Source organism: Asterias rubens, chromosome 12, assembly GCF_902459465.1.
Source record: "Asterias rubens chromosome 12, eAstRub1.3, whole genome shotgun sequence".
NCBI lineage: Eukaryota > Metazoa > Echinodermata > Asteroidea > Forcipulatida > Asteriidae > Asterias > Asterias rubens.
The window spans coordinates 9,982,716-9,994,185 of record NC_047073.1 but is presented as its reverse complement, the minus strand read 5'-3'; the positions used below and the strand labels follow the sequence as shown (position 1 = coordinate 9,994,185).

The 11,470-nt window shown below is 39.6% G+C and overlaps 1 protein-coding gene across 2 annotated transcripts in view; it reads left to right on the top strand.

Annotated features, from left to right (window-relative positions):
- The first annotated feature begins 3,610 nt into the window (after nt 1-3,610).
- Nucleotides 3,611-11,470, top strand: part of LOC117297407 (choline transporter-like protein 1) — a 43,759-nt gene continuing 35,899 nt past the window's right edge. For both annotated transcript variants that reach the window (XM_033780427.1, XM_033780425.1), the window contains exon 1: nt 3,611-3,684. The gene's annotated coding sequence lies outside the window, so the exon portion shown is untranslated. The remainder of the gene's footprint in view (nt 3,685-11,470) is intronic.

Genomic DNA, 11,470 nt, shown 5'->3' with positions numbered 1-11,470 from the left:
AGGGAGCCGTTTCTTACAATGTTTTATACTATCAACCTCTCCCCATTACTCGTGACCAAGAAGGTTCTGTGCTAATAATGATTGTGAATAATTACCAATGGTGTCCACTTCCTGTAATACTTCCACTACAAAAGGTCTGTGATGGCCGCGTTTCTTGACAGGGTTCGTTTGATATGAACATAGAGCAAGTTACTTGCTCTTTGATATGAAAGAGTTATATTTAAGAAAAAAATCCATAATGGTATAATTATGTTCCTGAGGACCCCCAAGAGCCGTGTTCATAAATAGCTCAGTGCGCCAGAAATTATTGATTTTTCTTTGAGCGGGTTTTCTGTAGATTTATATTAAAGCTTTATCTCGACACAAATCCAAAACGTGGTACGATCGTCTGTCTGTTAATGAAACGGTTGCCTTGGAAACATATCTATAACTAGCTGCGTGATGGCCCTCATGTCTATTGTGTTGTAAACAATGAGGTGTTGTTGCGTTGACTTTTACCTTTTTTTCGTTCGATAAAGACGGGTTGTGTACAAGTTTGCGGTGACTGCGCCCGATACGGAGTGGTGAGTCGTGAGAGAGATCACTTACGGATGCCTTCACTTCACCAAAATCTACGGCAGGATTCACTGGACTTTTTTTTTCGCGTCCGCGTGATAAAAAAAAAAAACCCGAAGATATCGTTTTGATCTCTACCATCAACTGGTGATAAGTGAATCTTTAGTGAGATTTCAGATTTTGTCACTTCAACCAGTGGACTTTTTCATGTTCGTTTGAAAATAAGATATACTTGTTCTTTCTACATTTACTGACATTGACAATCTCTGAGCAGCCTGTCTCTGAGATGTTTTCTTCGAGCATTGTTTGTATACTCTTTGGAGTTGCAATTGGTAATGCCATTGGCTCTACTTGTCCGGACTGGGTGTCGTTCAATGGCTCAAGCTATTGCTTCAACGACAACGAACAGTCTTGGAGCAATGCCACAAAGACTTGTCAGGATTTCGGCGGTGGTCTGGCAGTACCAAACTTTAAAGAAGAGCAAGAATTTATACATAAAATGTATAAAGAGCAGATAGAGTATGACTGGCACAATGCTTTGAAGAAAATCCATGGCCTGTGGATCGATTGTTCGTTTTTAGATGGGAATTGGGTGCATGAAGATGGCACTCTGTGTGAGTACACTTTCTGGGCCGAGAGAGACATGGGGAGTGGTTCTTGCGCTGTCATCTTTCGCTCTCTCACGGTGTTACTTGGCCAATGGAAGTATGACACATGCAATAATGTCCAATTTTCAATCTGCGAATCTGCATTGAAGAATGCTACCCCAAACCGTCACCAGCCTCTCGCTACGGTTTGCCTGCAAGCAGACACAAACGGCCGCTTCGCATCCCACTGCCTGACCGGTCATGTCATCAAGGAGTTATCGATCAAGGGCGTGGTCGCGTGTGGCTCAGCGTGCCGGGATGAGCCTCGATGCCGCTCCTTCAATGTACGACTTGAACGCAGCAAAGAGAAGATCTGCCAATTCAATAACGTCACTCGTGAGGAAGCTGATAAAGAGGATATTGAGATGAACAACTCTTGTTATTATTTTGATATTTGAGAAGAACAAAGTACTAATCGATGTGGGATCAAGTGATGTAACGTATCTGGACACACTTACCATGTCAGATTAGCAAATTAGATTTTCTTTTCTTTAAAAGTTCTAAAATGATTGCAATAATTTGTTTTGCCTTATAAGCCATCATCTCGCGTTGTGCTCTTCTGAACTGCTTCACATTTGGTATACAGGACTACATTCTTGGAATTCCTTGTTTAATGAGCCTCTTTAAAGGCAGTGGACACTAATGGTAATTACTCAAAATAATTATTAGCATAAAACTTAAGTTACTTGGTAAAAAGTAATGGGGAGGGGTTGATAGTATAAAACAACGGAGAAACGGTTCCCTCTGAAGTGACGTAGTTTTCGAGAAAGAAGTAATTTTTCCATTTTGAGACCTCAAGTTTAGAATTTGAGGTCTCAAAATCAAGCATCTGGGATGAAAGCACACAACTTCGTGTGACAAGGGTGTTGTTTCTTTCATTATTATCTCGGAACTTCGACGACCGATTGAGTTCAAATTTTCACAGGTTTGTTATTGTATGCATACGTTGAGATACTCCAAGTGAAAAGAGCTGGTCTTTGACAATTACCAATAGTGTCCTTAATTGGCACTGGACACGTTTTGTCAAAGACCAGTATTCTAAAAACGGATTTTTGGCGCTTGCGCTAGTGGATGTTGTATGAAAAAAGGGAAAAACTGTTAACATGGGCTCAATTGGTCATCAAAGTTGCAAAAGAATAACAAACGAAAAAACACCCTTGTTGCACAATTTTGCGTGCTTTCAGATGCACAATAAAAGGCTTCAACTGAAGTTAATTATTAATAATTATTAAGTGAGTGAGAAAATTCCTCTTTCCCCAAACTCGTGTTTTTTCTTCAGAGGAAGCCGTTTTTCCACAGTGTTTTAATAATATCAACACCTCTCAATATTGCTCGTTATACAATTACATTGCGACCAATGTGTCGTGTCTTAAACCGGTACACTTGGATTTAGCTTCATCATCGATTAACAATTGTTTGTGTTGTGATCTAGAATTTTGATTTTTGATGAACAACGGGAGCAGAAGAAACTTAAAACAAAATTAATGCCAATGTTAAATATTATTGACTATAATAATAATGATCGATCTGAAAACTGACACAAGTACCTTGCATCCATTTCGTTCATTTGGACGATCAATTCAGCCATAAAATATGACAACATTAAATGTGGCTTTAGCTTCCATTGTGTGAGTAAGCAGAATACTGAAAGTCACACACTATTTTCAGCATATTCATATAATTCGTCCTTTTGCATTTAAAGAAACAGAGACTGTTTTTTCAGAAAAGGTTTCATTATTTGAAGAGGGTTCACAAAGAAATGACTCATAATTTTTTGGACTCGTTTAGCTTTCAAACTATTAAACAACGGTGATTTATCCTCAACAATCTTGTATAATACCTTTAAATCAGATTTAAAGTTTACGTGTTAATAAGATTTGTATTTAAATGTTTAACTTTTGTTTCGAATTAAAGCTGGCAAAAAAGTAGGCCTCCATAATTAATAGCGAACTTTTTCTCATCTCTTTCAATAATTATTGAGAGCAAAATACTAAAGGATGGTGGACTTTAAGAATGATATTCATTAAGCGATGAAACTATTTCTTATTCACTAACATCGTCGGCTAGCGTGGCAAAATAACGTGTGCATTAATTATTTCGATTTCTTCCGATTGAGCTGCAATAACCCCCCCCCCTCCTACCGCAAGTTTTTTAGCTGTACATCAACATAGTTGCCACTATTGTAGTGTTTTTCAATTTTTTGTTTATCTAAATCGATTAAAAAAAGAGAATCCTTTAAAAAAAAACATCAGGACAAATTTGGAGGGTGGCAATAGATTTTGATGTACAGTCAAATCCCCCCCCCCATACATTATTATTCCCTTTCCCTTACTTGCCCCGCCCGGTCGCAAGGTGGCGCCCACCATTATTTAGTTAGAGCGGCCCCTATTGACAACTAGTCGTATCGTCTGAATTTTCTCGGCGGGGCGAGAGTCGAGAGAGGGTGCGGTGCACAGAATTCAGTTTTTCACTTTTTGGACGGGTGAGTGTTTACAATTACATAATTATTGAGCTCAATTAATTGTTTTGAACTTACCTATTACCTAAGTCCGAGCACATAAAGTAACCCATATAAACCCATAGACTGTAGGTTATTTCCTAGGTTTCCCCCAAAAGTTGTGATTGTTTATTTTTGTTCAACGAACTGACGAACAACAAAAATGGTTTGTAATAATAAGTAGTTTAATTTATAAAGTTTTTTTGTTATTATTGTTTAATGTTTTTTGTTTTTGTAAATTGAGAGGAAAAGTTTCCGTATGGCGCCAGCACATTTTCATCCGATATGAAATAATATAGTATCTAATTTACCTCAATGAGATACTAGATATCCCTTTTTCTAAAAATGAGTGAAAAATTGGTGGCGCCATACGGAAAGATATCCAATTGTGAAAGTTTCCGTCTGGCCACCACTTTTTCATTGATATGAAATAACAGGACAAGACAAAAAGAAGGAATGTGCAATAATTTGTTGCCATTTTTAAATTGAAGTTTTGCCATAGCGGAAAAGTTTCCGTATGGCGCCAGCACTTTTTCATTCGATATGAAATAATATAGTAATTAGTAATCTAATTTACCTCAATGAGATATCCCTTTTTCTAAAAATGAGTGAAAAAGTGGTGGCGCCATACAGAAAGATATCCAATTGGGAAAGTTTCCGTATGGCGCCACCACTTTTTCATTCGATATGAAATAATATAGTATCTAATTTACCTCAATGAGATATCCCTTTTGTTGTAAAATGAGTGAACAAGTGGTGGCACCATACGGAAAGTTATCCCCTCTGGTCTTTATTTTATTTTATATTTTATAATCTTCATTGCACGTACACATAAAATGACATCGGTGCAAAAGGGAAACCCTGAACAGGCACACAGGCCCACTAAATGGGGACCCTTGTTCACACATCAAAACTGAAAGACAAGTGACAAGCACAACTGCACTCCCTACAGGCAACAACCGAAGAAAACAAAGAAATAGCCTACCATAAAAAGTAAAAAGAAATCACACAGCTATGGCAAAACTACAATTTTAAAATGGCAACAAATTATTGCACATTCCTTCTTTTTGTCTTGTCCTGTCTTGTCACTGTCTTGTCCATGCACAACCCACTTGGCTATATTAAAGTGCAGACCCAACCATATGCCTACGTAGCCTTGCTCAAGGCAGTCGCATTATTCGCTCCGAAAAAGACGCCACTGTAAACCCACCCGTATACCCTGTGCGTGGTGCGTGCGATCACACCGCATGACCCACCCGTTTACACACTGTCACATCGTACGACTACTGTGCACACAAGTCATCCGCACTCGTACCACTAACCGCATGCGGAGGCCGTCAGGCCGACAGCCTTGTCGGGTCTGTAACTTCCGGGTTTAATGTGTTTCATGAAAAAAATGGGAGGGCTCTCGGATATGCTAGTATGCAGTCCATGAATATGTATATCTTTCGTCAGACCTATCAGACAACACAGGATGTGAGGCAAATGAATTATTCATTTTGACGTCCAATCACGCACTTCCCTTATCACGACCTTTGGACCCTATCATGCTCGCTGATGAGCATCCGTGGTGGTGGTGTGTGATGTAAACATCGTCTTTCGCGGGCATTATGGTAGTGAGCTGACCGTGGGAACTCTTCGCTTATTATAGTAATGAGGTCAGTGGCTTCAACACAGACCCTACAAGGCTGTTGGTCTGACGGCCGGCGCATGCAGATAGTGTTTATTGGGGCATCGTGTCGTGCGATGTTATGCACAGTGAATTTGGGTGGGTGTTTATACAGCGGCGGTCTTTTTTCGGAGTGAATAATTCGACTGCCTTGAGCAAGGCTAATGCCTTTGGAACTATCCTTAATTTCTGTAGGCACCATGGGTGGGTGTGTACTTTAATATAATAGCCCACAGTGGCGGCGGTTTGTGCGTTTTAAGGACAAGACAAGACAAGACTAGAAGGGTTGACATATTATTATTAAACCTCATGCCATCATAGGGAAAAGTCTGTCTTGGCCTCCACAAAGATTTTGTCCCCAGCGATGGAATTGAAAAATTATGTTGTATTGTAACTTATACTGCTGAACTGAATGAAAGAATTTCATTCAAAAGAGGGTGCTGTTTTTATCAGAATAAGTTTGTCATGTTTGACAACAGTCTGCCGTATAGTTGTTGGGTTGGGGGGGGGGGGGAGTGCACAACAATCTCCTGGCAGTCACACCGGATTCAAACAGAATGTCCAACAACCTTGCACGAACATGCATGCCTTTCAATTAATACTACTGGTAGTCATAGCGTAGTAGACCACAGTGATGTTATGTTTGTACAATACAATTCATGGCCAAGCAGGCAGGAGATTCGTCAGGATGAGACAGTAAAGTAACACACAGTCAGACTCAGACAGAGTCTTCAAATGCCATTCCCAAAATGACTGCTGCCACATGCCTCTGGTAATAACGACGAATTTAACATTTTGAATGGGCTCACAAGGGGGACGATTAACTTATTGGGTTAATTACACATACATACATGTAGCTGAAAAGAACTTACAACAAGCTTCATTTTGACATATCTTGCACACTTGTGTGATGTTTGGTTGAAAAGTTATGACCTTTTTAAAAATAGATTGCGTCACAATCTGAAAATAACATATACTGTACTGGGGAAACAGCCAGTTTAATAAAAACATCAACCATTGATGTAGTATACAATAGGGGATGAACAGAAAGTACATGTTTTATTCACCTTAATCAATCAAAATTTACTAGATTGCTCGTCCATGTCCCACTTCTAGCCAGGCTGAGGAGGAAACCGTATTGTTTTACAAACGACACTCTCCATTCTCAAAATGGCTTTTATAATGTAAATAAGAAAGTTCATCTCCTAAAATATAAATATGAATCTTATACTTTGACTCCTACATGGAAAGTATGAGCTGGGTGAGTTGCCTATCTTTTCCTGTTTTGGCTCCAGAGGTTTTTTTTCCTAGATGAAATGAAACCCAGACTTTGTATTTTGAATGGTCTGACTCCAACCTTATACAAAGCCACAATGACATTATACAATTGTTGCACGCTGTGACGGGGTCCATGGCGTTTTGTACACTCGAGGGTGCCATTTTCCCTCGAGAGTGTACAAAACCCATGGACCCCAGTCACAGCATGCAACAATTGTGTTGTTATACCTATAATTGTTATTCCTCTTCTCGAAGTTCTGTCATCTTCAAACATTATTACGACGATCCATTGTTTAATAAGCAGACGAACAAGAAACAATTCCCTCGAACCCGCGGTTGTTTCGTACACAGCGCTGGAAACCGACCAACTCCGGGAACGATCAAGGTGATGTACACCGGTTTACATCATTTTATGGTACCCGACCTGTCGAGCCATGTAACATGCGTTTTTGTTGCGCGTCACATGGTTGGTTCTCGACCAATCAAACTTCACAGTTTGTTACCAAGGTATAACAATGATAGTTGAACCACACTTAACAGATTTCAAGAATTGTGAAGTTAATAAAAAACCAACCTGCGCATGTTCAGAAAGCCAATGCTGGCTACCACTGCCAGGATTTTACTTGTGATATTTGAGCTTTGTTCAAATCATGCGTGCAGGAAGTCCATGCTGTTGTCCATGGTCTGTGGCTCTGCATTTTATTTATAGATCAGTGTACCAATACGTGTGTAGGTCCTTAATGTTGATTTTGCTATACAAAGTAAGCTGTAATCCTGACTTAAAGATGGACTATAACGGTACTCCTACATTAAAATCACTATCAGAACTTGTTTATGTTGTGTTCAGCTATCAATTCATTGTTGTGGTCATGTTTTTCTCCAAATAATTTTCTACAATTTGACCGAAAAAATTTGACCTCGATTCTTCGATTTTGAAATTTCCCGCCCTGTACTGGTTCCCGGCTATTAAACCAACACTGAAATCCAAGCGGATTTGTAAACCAGCGGACGTCATGAACGCGGTCAAAAAATGGTGATGTCATACCCATGAAGCAACGAGAGTAAACAAAGATTACGCCATGTTACTCCGTGTGTTGTGTATGCGTTTTCATCCACACTACAGGCGTGCGTGTGTGCTACGAAGCTTTTTGTTTCTAGTGTATCAGCTATAAATACTGCCGACTATTTGGTTGTTTGTGGATGCACTAGACGTTTCAAAGTTTGTGTAAGAAGCCTGGATCGATTCCGAAATTTAAACCTCTAAACATCGAGAGAATTCAGGGGCATCTTCTACCACCAGGCTCCAGCCAGTGCTGCTTGTGCATGCTACGAGTACGACGTCGACGGGGTCCCTCTGCCGTGGCCCTGGTCGCAAGTGGCAGTGGAACAGCAAAAGAATGAAGTGGCATTACAGAAAAGAGAGGGAGAAAAGCCTGGTAAGTACTTGTTAATAATTTTTAAAAATCTACTACTGAGAAACTATCTCCATTATTAATTCAGGCCCAATACATGTACATGTATTTGTAATAAAAAAAATAGTAAACAATCTCTACCCTTTTCATGCAAGGAACAACATCTTGTTGTCAAATGACACAATGTGCATGCTCTGAATCTGACCCGACTACCATAAAATATCTACATAGTGTATTGACTCTGTTGAGTGATGAATCCATGTAGCCACCCAAGTGCTTTTGGCATGTTTATGCCCTGGTTTACACTTTCTGGCATGTTCATGCTCAACCATGTGTGAACACTATATTAATCCATTTAAAAAGTTGATTGTTACAGTTAACAGGCCTCGCTGACATGTATTTATATTGGTCTATACTGGATTGCTGGACATTGTTTTTGCCAAAGCTGCCTAAGAATTGTTCGCTTTTTTTTTTAAGGCACAGCTCAAAAATATGTTCAAACTCCCATCCATATAATTGCCCATCCATGGTCATTCAGATTTTTTTCTCTCCTAATTCAGGAATTACCAATTCCAGAGAAGTTTAGTGTGAAGTTTTCCTATAGCTGTGTTTATTGGCTTGGCACGGTTAATTACATGGAGTGTTTACTATTTGCATTTGTAAAATAAGGCCAGTTCTTTTTCAGCACTAGTTTTTTAATTTATTTATTTATTTTTTGTTTTTATATTTTTTTGTACAGAAATAACTCGCAGCTCTACACTACAATGAGAATGCAGGACGAAGACAATGCAGGGCGGAGACATGCTAGCCAGAACTAGAAATGGAGACCTAAGATTCTCAATAGCACTTTAGGTAAGTAGTAGGCCTATGCATGCAAATTTTCAGAGGAGCAGATGATTTCTTCATTTTTAGTTTTTCAGCTGCCCCTTTGAAAACTGTTCACGGTGGAGGGGGGGGGGGGGGAGGGGATGGGGTGTTGAATCGCAAGAACCCCCCCCCCACCCCGATCTGTACCTGAACAGTTTTGTACTAGGTGTAGATCTGGGGGGAGGGGGGTGGTTGGAGGTCATGTTTTCTATCAGACATAAAGAAAACCTGCCCCCTTGGTTTTGTTGCATGTGGACTCCTTTTGTTCTGGTTTTGCGTTTTCCTGTAAGGTTCTTATCAAAACTACGCCAACTCAAAGAGAGATTGTCAGTCTGTGGTGTTACGTCAAACCTTCCGAGATTGTGTTTCTGCCTTGTAAATTTTCAAGAAATCCCACATAACGATTATTTGGTTTTGTTTTTTATTTCTCATTAAACAGATACGCAAAGAATGCATGCACAATGCACTTGTTCATTGTCAGCAGGGTGACAAGACATGAAAACAACTCCATCCGCAGCTGATGTGTAACCCCCGTGTCATTGACATCAACCTTCACCAGCCGGAAAAGGATGCAGCAGCTTTTTTTTGGGGGGGGGGATGGGGGTTCAAAGGTAGTGGGTTCAACTTTGTTTGTAGAAAGAATGACCTGTGCCCAGTTTCATGGATCTGTTCACCACCAAATTCTGCGCTTATGATCACCGTTCTCTGCTTACGTCCAAAGGCTAAATTTCTGCGCTTACATTTGTAAGCGTAGAATGCCTGGTATAAACCAAGTATGCACCCATGACCCGCAAAAGCCAAAATTTGCTGGTAACCTGTGAAACACGCTTGACGTAAGCACAGAATTTCCTGCTTCCGCAAGTGTCGATTCTTTGTTTACAGTAAGCAGATCCATGAAATTGGGCCCTAGCCTGTACACATTGATTTTTTTGGTGTTTCTTTTGGTAGGGGGGGGGGGTTCCATGGTAGTAGAATCAACTTTGTTTGAAGAAAGAATGACCTGTGCCCAATTTCATGGATCTGTTCACCACCAAATTGTGCGCTATGATCACCGTTCTCTGCTTACGTCCAAAGGCTATATTTCTGCGCTTACATTTGTAAGCGTAGAATGCCTGGTATAAACCAAGTATGCACCCATGACCCGCAAAAGCCAAAATTTGCTGGTAACCTGTGAAACACGCTTGACGTAAGCACAGAATTTCCTGCTTCCGCAAGTGTCGATTCTTTGTTTACAGTAAGCAGATCCATGAAATTGGGCCCTAGCTTGTACACATTGATGTGGTTTTTTATTTTATTTTTTATATATATATTTTTTTTGGGGGGGGGGGTAACCAGGGTAGTACAATCAACTTTGTTTAAAAACGGAATAACATGGTCTGTACACAATGATTTTATTATATTCTTTTAATGTACAACTTAATTTACAATTTACAAAGAGAACCACAGCTAACTAGGTACATAACATGGCTTAGGTTTTCTTTTTTAGGGGGAGGGGCGTTGACAGGGTTGTATAGTTAACTTTTTTTGATGACGGAATGTTCAGATGATTTCGCTATCACTAGGCAACCTTTTTTCAATTTTGATATTTAAAACTGAAAAATAAACTATTGTCGTTTGCAAATACATACAGTTTTAGTGTTGTCGTTGTTATGGAGGTATACATGTAGGCTTCTCTTTTTTTGTTTTGTTTTTATATTTCTGCTAACCAAGTTGAATGTTGTTACCATGTTAATCATAGTGTATTGTTGACAACAGGGGACAAGTTTATTGCACATAAGTGCTAAATTAATCAATTTGAACCACACACCTAATTTTATAAGCCAGAGTAATTTACATTTTGTTTCTTTCAGAGGAGTGGGTGGTCCAAATTAAATTAATCAATTTGAACCACCCACCTCTCTGAAAGAAACAAAATGAAATAATATACATGTACATTTATACGTAAATTATTATGGCTTATAAAATTATTTCTCACTCCCTCCGGATCATTATAACTTGGAAAATTGTTATGACTGAAGACAAATAAACCAAAGCAAAGCAAAGCTGCCTAATACGTTGGTGGATACGAAAATCCTTCCACTGTACTGTACACGAGGGTTTGGAAATGTCCTTCGTGTTGCTGCCACCAAACATGATGTCAGTGGCAGCAGTTGAACGGCCAAGATAGTCCTAAGCTCACCACTTGCTGATATTCAACATTGCAGTGTTTTCTGTAAAACAAAACAAAAGAATTCATACAAAATTATTAACAAAAGAATTCATACAAAATTATTAACAGCAGATTTGTGGTTTGCATGGTGAAGTGTTAATATTGCATGTGTGTACCTGAATTGCTTTAAAACTATACCCTTGCCAGAAGGCAATCATAATCCAAAGTAACAGTTACATACAGTGATGATCTCGAGGAAGTACCCCCAAAACACGCGAGTGCCGCGAGCGAGAACGAGATTTTTTCGAGTTTTATCGAGGGCAAATTCAACCCCTCGAAAAGCCAAACCCCTCGCTCGAAACCTGCTCGTAATCGCACGATCCACACAGCTGTAAA